Source organism: Phalangium opilio, unplaced genomic scaffold, assembly GCF_054372755.1.
Source record: "Phalangium opilio isolate 3A_F unplaced genomic scaffold, DU_Popi_V2 ptg000032l_1, whole genome shotgun sequence".
NCBI classification, from domain to species: Eukaryota; Metazoa; Arthropoda; class Arachnida; order Opiliones; family Phalangiidae; genus Phalangium; species Phalangium opilio.
Window position 1 is genome coordinate 705,611 of NW_028324159.1, and position 15,874 is coordinate 721,484.

At 46.7% G+C, this 15,874-nt stretch overlaps 1 long non-coding RNA gene across 1 annotated transcript; it reads right to left on the reverse strand.

Moving 5' to 3' along the window:
* Positions 1-11,317: 11,317 nt before the first annotated feature.
* On the reverse strand, positions 11,318-14,282 carry LOC149684716 (uncharacterized). The gene is made up of 3 exons (XR_016384053.1): positions 14,060-14,282; positions 12,256-12,353; positions 11,318-11,413 (listed from the first exon to the last, which is right to left on the reverse strand). It is a non-coding gene; the product is annotated as an uncharacterized LOC149684716 (long non-coding RNA).
* Between the last annotated feature and the right edge of the window lie 1,592 nt (positions 14,283-15,874).

A 15,874-nucleotide genomic window follows, 5' to 3' on the forward strand; every position in this document is an offset into this window, starting at 1 on the left:
TGGTACTATGTTATTTTATACATGTGCTAAGGGTTAACGGATGTCAGTTAATTTAATTGCGAATATATCTAGATTAAAACGTAGGAAATTGCATGATCTTTGCATGCGATTAATAGGATTAAGGCTGGAGCCATTTACGTAAAATGTATTTGGATTATTTCGGAAAATACGAGGCACGTTTATATTTAAGTTTCCCAATAAAGCAGGAAGAGGGATTATATTGTTAAGGAGTTTAAAGACAAATTTAAAGTCAATAGTTTTACAAAAATGCTCAATGGTAGGTAACTTAAGTATTAATAACAAAGGTTCATAGTGGTACTCCTCGTCGCGCAAAAAACTGTATGAGCAGTATTGCACAAACTTACGTTGTACACCTTCAATCCTATCCCGAAGATATTGGGCACAGCCTCCCCACGCAACCCAGCCAAAAACAAGACGAGATCGAACTAGGCTTAAGTATAACAAGCGAAAATGTTTAATGGATTTAAATTTTCTCGTCAATATGAACGCTACCGCTAGGGTGCGCCGGCAGCGATTAACGCAGTCATGGATGTGATCCTGGAACAACAAACGGCTATCGAATGTGGTTCCAAGATCCTTCATGATTTTTTTCGCGTGATGACCATCGATTCTATGTGGTAAGCCGACCGGATAGCCCTGCCATAACGTCTTGTATAACTGACGTGTACAGATTTGGCGGGGTTGATGGGTAGATTATTAATTTCGCACCAATTTGCTAATGACTTAAGATCCTGCTGCAATAAAATAGTGTCACTAATGGTATTAATTACTTTACAGATCTTGTTATCGTCGGCAAATTGAAAAATATGAGAATGTCGGATTTTAAATTGCAGATCGTAAATATATATGTTAAAGACTAAGGGTCCCAGTGATGAGCCCTGGGGAACTTCGCATCTCATAGGATAGGTGACAGTAGTGAGTTTACCGTTACATTTAATGATATTCGATCGCGACAGTAAATAATCTTTAAGCCAGAGTAACATATCGCCGTTGATGCCTAGCAGCCGAAGTTTCAACGCCAAAACACTATGTGACACCCGATCGAACGCCTTCGCAAGATCGAGATAGACTACGTCCACCTGACCCTGGGACGCCACCTGTGGGGCAACTAAATCCATAAAGGAAGCGAGGTTGGTGTCAACACTCTTCCCTGGCATGAAGCCATGCTGGCATGCATTGGGAAAAGAGTTGAACCACCTTTGTAGGCGGTGATGCATAAGTATGTCAAAGATCTTAGCTAAAGCACATAATAGTGATATTGGGCGATAATTTTTATAATCCGTGGAAAAGCCCGATTTGAATATCGGAACCACTACAGCAGTTTTCCAGCCAGTAGGGAAGCAATGCGTGTTTAACGAGGGATCGAAGGTATGAACTAAAAGAGGCACAATGATATCCCGGCATCCTTTAAGTATGAAGGCAGGGATACCATCGATCCCCGTGGAAAACTTAGTTGGCATCCGTTTTAGAGCCTGGATGATTTCCGAGGGCAAAATATCCGCGTTGTCATAATGGATGGGCTCAAAAAGCGGGGAAAGAAGACCCTGGAGGACTTGACTCTAGTCTGACTCTGTGAAGAGAGATGAGAATTGTAGCATAAGTGGATAGTTGCTCGTGGCCGCCGGTGAAATACCACTACTTTCATCGTTGCTTTACTTACTCGGCGAAGCGGAGAGCTGACGCTAGGTGCAGGTTACAAAAGATAATTATGAACCCCGAGAAAAGGGTCCCTAAAATTATAGGTGGTGAAATACTCGCGACCTTCGAAGAACATTTCACCGTGTTTCAGCTGCAAACCCTAGATATCGCTAAATTAGAGAGTCAGGTAGCATTTTAACTGATTTTAGAGCCGCGTATACCTCCGAAGTCAGACCTGAAATAGTTAAAGAATATATTAATTTGTTTGATAGTCCAGGGACGGAGATGTAACGCGTTTTGCAAACACCAAACAACGCTGATTTTAAATTAGTTACTAGGAAAAAGCGAAACATATCAGGCGCAAAGTCAAACACCCCGAGCAATAATATAAATAGGAACACTAGCAAAGACTTTAACAGTAAAAACGGTAAAAAAGCTAAAAGATTAACAAAACAAGCGATAATAAAAATAAAGTAGATAGCAATGATAAAAAAGCAACAATAACAATAACAAAAACAAAAAAGATAAAAATAACACCGCAATAACAAGCAAAGGGAAAACTAATCAGCCTAAGTTCGTTCTAGAGGACTTTACCCTTATAGTTTATCCAAAGGAGCAACCCCTAGTTAATATAACGAATCCGAATGAAGATCCCGTCCGTACAAGGGACTAGTAGCAATGTGATTATCGCAAGCGAAAAACTGATAGAAGGGACTAGTATTGTGGTGACCACCTCTGAGGATATAATTAAGCTGCTGAAAGCTAATCATGATCCCGGTAATCAAGGCATCTCTGTAAAAAATATGAGGGCATGTAGGAAAAACGGGGTAGTTATCCACTTAGAGACTCTAGATAATTTAGAGACACCCAAGGCCGATATAGAATCCTCGGATGTCCTAGAGAATAAATTAATTGTTTATAGCTCCAGTAGGTATAATCCTAAAATAATAATTAGGGAGGTTAGTTCTGATATATTAGAAAAGGGGAATGGGGCATTTGTATTAGACGGCCTTAAGTTGCTCTTCAGTTATGCTTCTAAGAACCTATTATGAGTTTGTCTTTGAGGTAGTTCCGAATAAGTTTAAAGGTCTACTTGAACTGGGGAAGGTTAAGTTGGGGTGGGAAATTTGCCCTATAAAGGAGTACTTTAGAATTCAAAGGTGCTTTATGTGTTGTGGAATTGGCCACACCCAAAAAAATGTAAGACCACTGAACAGTTATGTACAGTCCCGGACAAAGGTTTCTGGACATTTTCATTTGGCTGCCATTTTGTTCCTATTTGAGCTTGAGTAACAAAATACGACTTTCTAAATAGGCTGACTTCTCAAAATTATTTTACAATTAAAAATGACACTGTGGCGCTAATAAGGCGTAAGCCATAGTAGAAATAGTAAAGCCCCCCGATAATGACGTTACGAAATAATGCTTCAAATGGATCAACAATGCTAACATTGCACGCGACTAGTCACGTAGAATTCAAACCTGTTTTCAAATTGTAAATCGGTTCAGAAACTCAAACGTTATGACAAAAAACGTGACCTTCAAAACAATAGCAAATAAGCTTAACGATTATTAATTTTATCTATATCAACTTAGCTCCGTATTAAATATTACGATCAGGAAAACAAGATGTTCCGAACCGAGAATTTTTAGTTCCACACTGACATATGAAAACTTATGAATTATACTCAGTCTTCAGAAATGGAGGGTTGTTGGTGGCGGTTTGTAAAGGTCTAAATATTTAGATAAAGATTTGGATATGTTTAATGATTTTTTTATAATTTTCTAGTTGCTAATACAGAGGGGATAATTCATTTTACGGATATTTTACGGTAGATGGTGTTATGTGTTGAATCGGTATTAAAAGTTGGACGAGCCGCGGTATTGAATGATGGACAGTGTTTCAAGAATATACTTTGAGAAAATTTAAGGAGCAAAATAAGTGGCATGACTAAAGTACAGGTGTAACAGAGATAGATTATGGAGCAAAATAGGTGGCATGACTAAAGTACAGGTGTAACAGAGATAGATTATGGAGCAAAATAGGTGGCATGACTAAAATACAGGTGTAACAGAGATAGATTATGGAGCAAAATAGGTGGCATGACTAAAATACAGGTGTAACAGAGATAGATTATGGAGCAAAATAGGTGGCATGACTAAAATACAGGTGTAACAGAACTTATTTGACGTTCGGTGATTAATGTTTGCACGCTTGAGAATTTGATGTTGAGAAATGCTCTGAAAATAATATTGTGGGAATAATATTTCGACGGCGAATTCATGAGGATGGTTGAGAAGGCATATTGTTCAATTCAAAGTGGATATTTATATCCGATGAGAATAGTTTGAATTAAAATAATATATATATAGAGGTTACATTATTCGCAATTTCTTATGACATGAAAATATTTTACGACGTGGATAATTTTAACATATTTCCCGCTTTCTCGGCTTTACTCTGCAAGTTTTCTTATTCCCAGCACATTTTAAACGTGATAACTATCCCTTTAAACCTTACCTAAGAATTTGGTTTTTTGAAAACTATGGCTGTTTTTGGAACATAGAGCAAAAAAGAGAGAGAGAGGCCCCTACAAACGATAAACAGCACAGCGTTTGCATTTGTGTCTTGTTTAAGCGTATAAAGGTTGGTCTATATATTTTTAAGCTTAGAGTAGACCAATTTCATCACCCACTTGCCTGCCATCGGATCGCCAGCACCCTCTGCGCCTGCCACCAGATATCCAGCACCCTCCCCGCCTGCCACCGGATATCCAGCACCCTATCGCCTGCCACCGGAAATACAGCACCCTATTCGCCGGCCACCGGATAGCCAGCACCCATTTCTCTGCCACCGAACCGCCAGCATCCATTTCTCTGCCACCGGATCGCCAGCACCTATTTCGCCTGCCACCGAACCGCCAGCATCCATTTCTCTGCCACCGGATCGCCAGCAACCATTTCGCCTGCCACCGGATCGCCAGCACCCTCTGCGCCTGCCACCGGATATCCAGCAACCTCTCCGCCTGCCACCGGATATCGAGCAAACTATCGCCTGCCACCGGAAATCCAGCACCCTATTCGCCGGCAACCGGATCGCCAGCAACCATTTCGCCTGCCTCCGGATAGCCAGCACCCACTTCGCCTGCCACCGGATCGCCAGCTCCCATTTCGCCTGCCACCGAACCGCCAGCATCCATTTCGCCTGCCACCGAACCGCCAGCATTCAATTCGCCTGCCACCGGATCGCCAGCACCCATTTTTCTGCCACCGAAGCGCCAGCATCCATTTCTCTGCCACCGGATCGCCAGCAACCATTTCGCCTGCCAGCGGATAGCCAGCATCCATTTCGCCTGCCACCGTATTGCCAGCAAACATTTCTCTGCCACCGAACCGCCAGCATCCATTTCTCTGCTACCGGATCGTCAGCAACCACTTCGACTGCCACCGGATCGCCAGCACCCACTGGGCCTGCCACCGGATATCCAGCACCCACTCCGCCTGCCACCGGAAATCCAGCACCCTATTCGCCGGCCACCGGATAGCCAGCACCCATTTCTCTGCCACCGAACCGCCAACAACCATTTCTCTTGCACCGGATCGCCAGCAACCATTACGCCTGCCATCGGATAGCCAGCACCCATTTCTCTGCCACCGAACCGCCAGCATCCATTTCTCTGCCACCGGATTGCCAGCAACCATTTCGCCTTCCACCGGATCGCCAGCACCCTCTGCGCCTGCCACCGGATATCCAGCACCCTCTCCGCCTGCCACCGGATATCGAGCAAACTATCGCCTGCCACCGGAAATCCAGCACCCTATTCGCCGGCAACCGGATCGCCAGCAACCATTTCGCCTGCCTCCGGATAGCCAGCACCCATTTCGCCTGCCACCGAACCGCCAGCATCCATTTCGCCTGCCACCAGATCGCAAGCAACCACTGCGCCTGCCACCGGATAGCCAGCACCCACTCCGCCTGCCACCAGATCGCCAGTACCTATTTCGCCTGCCACCGAACCGCCAGTTTCCAAATCGCCTGCCACCGGATCGCCAGCACCCATTTCTCTGCCACCGATCCGCCAGCATCCATTTCTCTGCCACCGATCCGCAAGCATACATTTCTCTGCCACCGGATAGCCAGCAATCACTTCGCCTTCCACCGGAAATCCAGCACCCACTTCGCCTGCCACCGGATCGCCAGCACCTATTTCGCCGGCCACCGAACCGCCAGCATCCATTTCGCCTGCCAACGGATCGCCAGCATCCAATTCGCCTGCCACCGGATATCCAGCACCCCCTCCGCCTGCCACCGGATATCCAGCACCCCCTCCGCCTGCCACCGGATATCCAGCACCCCCTATCGCCTGCCACCGGATATCCAGCACCCTATCGCCTGCCACCGGATATCCAGCACCCTATCGCCTGCCACCGGAAATCCAGCACCCTATTCGCCTGCCACGGATCGCCAGCACCCATTTCTCTGCCACCGAACCGCCAGCATCCATTTCTCTGCCACCGGATCGCCAGCAACCACTGCGCCTGCCACCGGATCGCCAGCACCTATTTCGCCTGCCACCAAACCGCCAGCATTCAATTCGCCTGCCACCGAAGCGCCAGCATCCATTTCTCTGCCAACGGATCGCCAGCAACCATTTCGCCTGCCACCGGATCGCCAGCACCCTCTGCGCCTGCCACCGGACATCCAGCACCCTCTCCGCCTGCCACCGGATATCGAGCAAACTATCGCCTGCCACCGGAAATCCAGCACCCTATTCGCCGGCAACCGGATCGTAAGCAACCATTCGCCTGCCTCCGGATAGCCAGCACCCACTTCGCCTGCCACCGGATCGCCAGCTCCCATTTCGCCTGCCACCGAACCGCCAGCATCCATTTCGCCTGCCACCAGATCGCAAGCAACCACTGTGCCTGCCACCGGATAGCCAGCACCCACTCCGCCTGCCACCAGATCGCCAGCACCTATTTCGCCTGCCACCGGATAGCCAGCACCCACTCCGCCTGCCACCAGATCGCCAGAACCTATTTCGCCTGCCACCGAACCGCCAGCATCCAAATCGCCTGCCACCGGATCGCCAGCACCCACTGGGCCTGCCACCGGATATCCAGCACCCACTCCGCCTGACACCGGAAATCCAGCACCCTATTCGCCGGCCACCGGATAGCCAGCACCCATTTCTCTTGCACCGGATCGCCAGCAACCATTACGCCTGCCATCGGATAGCCAGCACCCATTTCTCTGCCATCGAACCGCCAGCATCCATTTCTCTGCCACCGGATCGCCAGCAACCATTTCGCCTTCCACCGGATCGCCAGCACCCTCTGCGCCTGCCAACGGATATCCAGCACCCTCTCCGCCTGCCACCGGATATCGAGCAAACTATCGCCTGCCACCGGAAATCCAGCACCCTATTCGCCGGCAACCGGATCGTAAGCAACCATTCGCCTGCCACCGGATATCCAGCACCCTCTCCGGCTGCCACCGGATATCGAGCAAACTATCGCCTGCCACCGGAAATCCAGCACCCTATTCGCCGGCAACCGGATCGCCAGCAAACATTTCGCCTGCCTCCGGATAGCCAGCACCCATTTCGCCTGCCACCGAACCGCCAGCATCCATTTCGCCTGCCACCAGATCGCAAGCAACCACTGCGCCTGCCACCGGATAGCCAGCACCCACTCCGCCTGCCACCAGATCGCCAGCACCTATTTCGCCTGCCACCGAACCGCCAGCATCCAAATCGCCTGCCACCGGATCGCCAGCATCCAAATCGCCTGCCACCGGATCGCCAGCATCCAAATCGCCTGCCACCGGATCGCCAGCACCCATTTCTCTGCCACCGATCCGCCAGCATCCATTTCTCTGCCACCGATCCGCCAGCATCCATTTCTCTGCCACCGGATAGCCAGCAATCACTTCGCCTTCCACAGGAAATCCAGCACCCACTTCGCCTGCCACCGGATCGCCAGCACCTATTTCGCCGGCCACCGAACGCCAGCATCCATTTCGCCTGCCAACGGATCGCCAGCATCCAATTCGCCTGCCACCGGATCGCAAGCAAACATTTCTCTGCCACTCAACCGCCAGCATCCATTTCTCTGCAACCGGATCGCCAGCACCCACTTCGCCTGCCACCGGATCGCTAGCACCTATTTCGCCTTCCACCGGATCACCAGCACCTATTTCGCCTGCCACCGAACCGCCAGCATCCATTTCTCTGCCACCGGATCGCCTGCCACTGGATAGTCAGCACCCACTCGCCTGCCACCGGATATCCAGCACCCCCTCCGCCTGCCACCGGATATCCAGCACCCTATCGCCTACCACCGGAAATCCAGCACCCTATTCGCCTGCCACGGATCGCCAGCACCCATTTCTCTGCCACCGAACCGCCAGCATCCCTTTCTCTGCCACCGGATCGCCAGCAACCACTGCGCCTGCCACCGGATCGCCAGCACCTATTTCGCCTGCCACCGAACCGCCAGCATTCAGTTCGCCTGCCACCGGATCGCCAGCACCCATTTCTCTGCCACCGAAGCGCCAGCATCCATTTCTCTGCCACCGGATCGCCAGCAACCATTTCGCCTGCCAGCGGATAGCCAGCATCCATTTCGCCTGCCACCGTATTGCCAGCAAACATTTCTCTGCCACCGAACCGCCAGCATCCATTTCTCTGCTACCGGATCGTCAGCAACCACTTCGACTGCCACCGGATCGCCAGCACCCACTGGGCCTGCCAGCGGATATCCAGCACCCACTCCGCCTGCCACCGGAAATCCAGCACCCTATTCGCCGGCCACCGGATAGCCAGCACCCATTTCTCTGCGACCGAAGCGCCAGCACCCATTTCTCTTGCACCGGATCGCCAGCAACCATTACGCCTGCCATCGGATAGCCAGCACCCATTTCTCTGCCACCGGATCGCCAGCACCTATTTCGCCTGCCACCGAACCGCCAGCATCCATTTCTCTTGCACCGGATCGCCAGCAACCATTACGCCTGCCATCGGATAGCCAGCACCCATTTCTCTGCCACCGAACCGCCAGCATCCATTTCTCTGCCACCGGATCGACAGCACCTATTTCGCCTTCCACCGATCCGCCAGCATCCATTTCTCTGCCATCGGATCGCCAGCACCCTCTGCGCCTGCCACCAGATATCCATCACCCTCCCCGCCTGCCACTGGATATCCAGCACCCTATCGCCTGCCACCGGAAATACAGCACCCTATTCGCCGGCCACCGTATAGCCAGCACCCACTTCTCTGCCACCGTATAGCCAGCACCCATTTCTCTGCCACCGAACCGCCAGCATCCATTTCTCTGCCACCGGATCGCCAGCACCTATTTCGCCTGCCACCGAACCGCCAGCATCCATTTCTCTGCCACCGGATCGCCAGCAACCATTTCGCCTGCCACCGGATCGCCAGCACCCTCTGCGCCTGCCACCGGAAATCCAGCACCCTATTCGCCGGCAACCGGATCGTAAGCAACCATTCGCCTGCCTCCGGATAGCCAGCACCCACTTCGCCTGCCACCGGATCGCCAGCTCCCATTTCGCCTGCCACCGAACCGCCAGCATCCATTTCGCCTGCCACCAGATCGCAAGCAACCACTGTGCCTGCCACCGGATAGCCAGCACCCACTCCGCCTGCCACCAGATCGCCAGCACCTATTTCGCCTGCCACCGAACCGCCAGCATCCAAATCGCCTGCCACCGGATCGCCAGCACCCATTTCTCTGCCAGCGAACCGCCAGCATCCATTTCTCTGCCACCGGATCGCCAGCAACCATTTCGCCTGCCAGCGGATAGCCAGCACCCACTTCGCCTCCCACCGGATATCCAGCACCCACTCTGCCTGCCACCGGAAATCCAACACCCATTTCTCTGCCACCGATCCGCCAGCATCCATTTCTCTACCACCGATCCGCCAGCATCCATTTCTCTGCCACCGGATAGCCAGCAATCACTTCGCCTGCCACCGGATCGCCAGCACCTAATTCGCCGGCCACCGAACCGCCAGCATCCATTTCGCCTGCCAACGGATCGCCAGCATCCAATTCGCCTGCCACCGGATCGCAAGCAAACATTTCTCTGCCACTCAACCGCCAGCATCCATTTCTCTGCAACCGGATCGCCAGCACCCACTTAGCCTGCCACCGGATCGCTAGCACCTATTTCGCCTTCCACCGGATCACCAGCACCTATTTCCCCTGCCACCGAACCGCCAGCATCCATTTCGCTGCCACCGGATCGCCAGCACCCACTTCGCCTGCCACTGGATAGTCAGCACCCACTCGCCTGCCACCGGATATCCAGCACTCCCTCCGCCTGCCACCGGATATCCAGCACCCTATCGCCTGCCACCGGAAATCCAGCACCCTATTCGCCTGCCACGGATCGCCAGCACCCATTTCTCTGCCACCGAACCGCCAGCATCCATTTCTCTGCCACCGGATCGCCAGCAACCACTGCGCCTGCCACCGGATCGCCAGCACCTATTTCGCCTGCCACCGAACCGCCAGCATTCAATTCGCCTGCCACCGGATCGCCAGCACCCATTTCTCTGCCACCGAAGCGCCAGCATCCATTTCTCTGCCACCGAAGCGCCAGCATCCATTTCTCTGCCACCGGATCGCCAGCAACCATTTCGCCTGCCAGCGGATAGCCAGCATCCATTTCGCCTGCCACCGTATTGCCAGCAAACATTTCTCTGCCACCGAACCGCCAGCATCCATTTCTCTGCTACCGGATCGTCAGCAACCACTTCGACTGCCACCGGATCGCCAGCACCCACTGGGCCTGCCAGCGGATATCCAGCACCCACTCCGCCTGCCACCGGAAATCCAGCACCCTATTCGCCGGCCACCGGATAGCCAGCACCCATTTCTCTGCGACCGAACCGCCAGCACCCATTTCTCTTGCACCGGATCGCCAGCAACCATTACGCCTGCCATCGGATAGCCAGCACCCATTTCTCTGCCACCGGATCGCCAGCACCTATTTCGCCTGCCACCGAACCGCCAGCATCCATTTCTCTGCCACCGGATCGCCAGCAACCATTTCGCCTGCCACCGGATCGCCAGCACCCTCTGCGCCTGCCACCGGATATCCAGCACCCTCTCCGCCTGCCACCGGATATCGAGCAAACTATCGTCTGCCACCGGAAATCCAGCACCCTATTCGCCGGCAACCGGATCGCCAGCAACCATTTCGCCTGCCTCCGGATAGCCAGCACCCACTATGGCAAAAAAGAAATTTATTATAGATGCCTTTGTTAATTCTAAGACCTGCCTGCATAGAGGAATATTCATGAATTATTTCTCAATGATTTTGAAAATGAAATTTGTTTAAGATTTCATTAATAATTTTGGTTAGTTGAATAATCATGGAACACTCGGCTCTCCCCTGTAAAAGTGAAGGATTTTTGTTCTAAACGTCACATAGACCCAAAACGTATGCTACTTTATACCACAATGGAAAGGGAATCTATTTTTGACTTTAAATCATTGAGAAATAATACTGACGGTAAGGTATGTCATAGAATTGATGAAGGAATAAATCAATTTTGCTTTTACCCTCAATTTAAAGGAACACAATATTTGAGTGAGAATCCTTAATTTAGAAAATATGAAAAACACATTTGGAAAAAGTTTTATAATTTTTACTATCATAAATTTTTTTTATTATTATTAGTCCAATTTAATCTTTTGGTTTAATGTCTCCACCAATAATGTCCTGTGAAAAAGATATTAGAGCCATTAATCAAATAGTTCCCACGTGGTTAGAAATAAGACCGCTTCCCCTCCAGCTGTTTTTTCTTGAAATTTACTTCGCCTCTAATCGTCGCTAGGGGTGCTCAGTTCATGCTTTATTTGGAAAGTTTTCTCAGTGAGCTGACTTATGTAAGGGCTGTCCGAATTAAGGTAACAGGCACAACACGCTAAAGCTGCATGTGGTACATGTCATTGTTATCCTCTTAATGGTTTCACTCCATTCCCTAACCGGACTGTGTTATTTAGGAAAGGTTAACGGAATGTACAGTCATTTCAAAATAATTCAAGAACGATGGTGGGGGCTTTCCTAAAAATATTAAGGCAGTAGTTTTTTTCTATCACTTCGGTTCAATTTTGCTTTTATATAAAATGAGTGACCGTTTAAAAGGAGGATGACAAAAAGCACCATCAAGTGACCAAATAAATTGAACTGCGACCCTTTGAGATAAATTATTCCGCCACCCCAGCCAAGTTTGAAGCGGTCTTAATTTTAATCGCATAGGCCAAGTGTTAAGCATTTCCCACCATGGGTACATACAGCTAGCTTCTATCAAACCTATGCGCTGTAAAAGGTAGCTACATGGGCCCATAGTTGCAGATGTTTACCCTCATTATCAAGCAATTACATATTGGATAAAAGAAAAAACAACAATGATTTAGTTGGAAAGATTAGATTGATAGTATATATATGTATCTAACATGAGTGAATCCTTACTCAATTTTTGTCATTAAAATGTAAATGGCAATATTTACTTTAACCTATATCTGCCAAGTTAATATTGATAAAGTATAAAAATTCATTACCTGACAATTTGTTTCAATGAAAAAAGTACGGGCAGCAGTGTAAATTTTTTCTATTAATTTTATATTCCATTTTGTTTCATTTCCCTCTTGGTCTTCATCTAGAATATATACAACAATTATTTCTCATTAACTATACTGGATTGATTGGATTTGGAAAAATTTAAAGAATCATGGCAATCCTGTAAATAACTATTTTTTAAACCAAGTCTTTGCTCCTGTGTGCCCAAACATGCTGGTTAATCTTCTACACACAAATTTTGCCTTGCCTATGACAGGAAGAAATCAGAACTTGGCAAAGAGGGCGGAGCTAAAACTTGCCTTTGCTAAGCTTGGCGTGCCCAGTAACTCCAGCCCTCGACTATGGGAGCATCTTGTGGTATTATTTTAAACTACATCACAGCTGAGACTTGCTTTAAAAATTTGTGTTGCCAACGGACATAGCACTTTTTATGGATTTTTTTTTTCAAGTTTTTTTCAACTGTCCATAAGTGTCCATGGTTGTTTTTCCCTAGCGGCAATAGTTTGTGCAGTTCCCGTGGTCAAAGTTGTACTAAATGGACTATTTAGCATTAGATACTATTGTCTTACCTTTTTATGGATGAGATTTTAATAATAGTATTTTCGCTTAACTTATAGCGGAGTGGTTAATGCGTTAGCTTTTTGAATATTGGATATTTATTGAATTCCGAGCCATGCATTTTTTAACGTCTGATTATTATCTAATATTTCTTAATTTGTAATTGATAGTATGATTCTAGACTATATTTTTAACAAGTTTAGAAAGTTTTAAATTATGCCATATCTACCTCATTTATTGCAAAAAAAGTATGTTTAAGAACAATGTCACAAAGATGATAATAGTGTGAATAAGTGTTGCTTTTCATTTAGTTAAATAATATTTCAATTCTATAGTATCAAAAAAAAACCTTGTAGTGGTCGGTAATCGAACCAAGGTACAGAAATCAAAACTATAATGCTTTAGCTACTCGCCAACTATAATGCTATTAAAACCTTATAAATAGAAACAATAGAAAATCGTATGTAATCCAAAATACTACTAGGTTTCGTCGTAATTTCATCACGAATACTGGACAAACTATGATAGCTAGAGAAAAACGGTCAGGGACAATTTTGATCAGTTGACCAATTTAAAAAATCCAAATTGCCTTTCATAAAGAAACAACCGTCCACTATTGGTAAATATAGTAAAGTCGAGATACAATGTTACATGAAACCCTAATCCCTTACGTGAAAGAAGATGTGGGATTAGTGTTTTCTCATGGCATTAGTATGTTTACTTTGAATGGACGCCTTGCCTCGGCCTAAGGTCATGTTTCACTTGATATAATATTCAAATTAATCATTACATGATTTTTGGTAAATTTTCATTTTCATTTTGACATTCCGTTAATATATAATCAAAAATACTTCTCTGTTTAATTTTAGAAAAAAAGAATACTTTTCAAAATTAGTATAAATTAGTGAAATACTTCAAAGTTTGGTTTATAGTATCTTTGTGAAAATTATATGAAACAATTAAGCATTGTTAATATAGTATATTTCGCCCTAATTTTCACTTGATGCGGCAGACTTGGAACCAATATTAATGAATCGTATTCTTTTCATTATTAAAGGGAGTAGAAAGCTTGGATTCGGAGGTAGATTGTTACAGTTCATGTTTCTTTCATCCCTCCCTAAATGTTGGGTGCGATTTCGCCTACAAAAATCTAAATGACTTTGTACCACCTTTTATGTGGACTTGAACAGGAAGATTTATTTTTAAGCCTAAATATTTTATACTAACATTTATTATTTATAGATGCAAAAGGAACATCATGAGGCCACCATTCTGGTTTTTCCTCTTCACGAAAGAAACGTGATGATCCTAGTATAAAGATATATATTGAATTAGAATCCTGAAAAAAATCTAAAACCATGAAAGGTGGTATATTTCTGCAGTCTCAAGCCTATACACACTGGCATGGATATATCATGGATAAAGAATGCGCGTGAGGAGATTTGTTTTCACTCTACAGGATAGGCAACTCCCTATCTCGGGCGACAGAATATTCTGTATACACTGTTAAAACATCGGTTGTCAGCACGCGCAAAGCTAGGTCTCTATGTAATCGAGCCTTGCGCGTGCTGACAACAGACAAAAAACTTCAGGATATTTTAAACGATTTTTAAATCCTGAAGATCCTGAAGTTTTTTGTCTCTTGTCAGCACGCGCAACGCTAGATTACATAGAAACCTAGCTTTGCGCATGCTGACAACCGATGTTGTAACAGAGTATATACAGAACAAGCTGTCGTTCGAGATAGGGAGTTGCCGATCCTGTAGAATGAAAACAAATTTCCGCACGTGCATTCTTTATCCATGGATATATCGTTACCCAAACTTTGGACTTCCACCAATGAAATGTAGTATCCCTTTATTTTTAATGAAATCGGTTTGGAAAATAAATACTTTTCTTTTATGTTTCACTTCAAAGTGCATAAAAATATATAATACGAGGTGTGAAATAGTTTACAAAATTGCATGTTTGCCCAATGGCGCTAGCGGGTGAAACTATTTTACAACGACAATGTTTTGTTACGTTATTCAAGTTCTGTCCACTGGCATAAAATATATCCCTTTAGACCGAATCTGTGGTGTAAAAGCCTCTCCCGTTTGTCCTTATCCGGGAGGAGGGGGGATGAGTTTTAGTATTGTAATAGTACTCACGATGGGACTTCATAATTAATGTAATATAACAATTTGTTTCTACTTTTACTCTTAACTTCGGCTCATGGCTAGTCTAACTATCGTTATAAAGGTCATATACCCGGGCGGCTCACTTAACGTTCACTATTGGGGTTAGTGAGATAAATAATATAATTATGGTCAAAGTTGTCTAGGGGATTGTTTTTAAAATATAGGAGTAATAACTCATGGGAAACGTATTTGGAGTTTGCCAATAAAACATATTTAATTAACACTAAATAAAAAATAATAAATAATAGCATGCACACTAAATGAGACTGGTAAATAAAAAAAAATAGCATGCACAATAATAATAAAATACTTCTAAGGCCTGTTTCACTAAATACGATATCGTATTTCAACACGGAAGGTGTTTATAAGAATACTGCACCACATAAGGGTGTTAAGTAATAACTATTGAATTATTGTTCACCACATAAGGGTGTTAACATAATGAAAGCTCTTTAACTAGCTTTTTAACTTTTCAACCACAAAAGGGTTTAGGTTTCTAAACTAATGCACATAAGGACTTTTAATAAATGTTTTTGGTACGTTACTCGTTTAAGAGCGGGAACGTCTTCATCTCTACGGTGCGGTGATCCAGAGGTCGGTACGCGTGGCGCGTAGAAATTAGGGCTAGGGCCCAACCAACGAAATGTTCATGGCGACATAGTCTTTGTCTCGAGCGAGGCCGTACTTAACATTACCGCGAGCGTTGAAGTTTTTAAGTTTTGCGCGCACTTAAACGGTTTGGCGCGATTCACCAATAAAGGCGGTCAGGAACAGCAACGGACATTGGTTCGGTCGGCAGGTAGCTTCGTCTACGGCATGAGAGTCGTCTCTGGCATCAGCGTCCTCGATGGTGGAGAGTGAA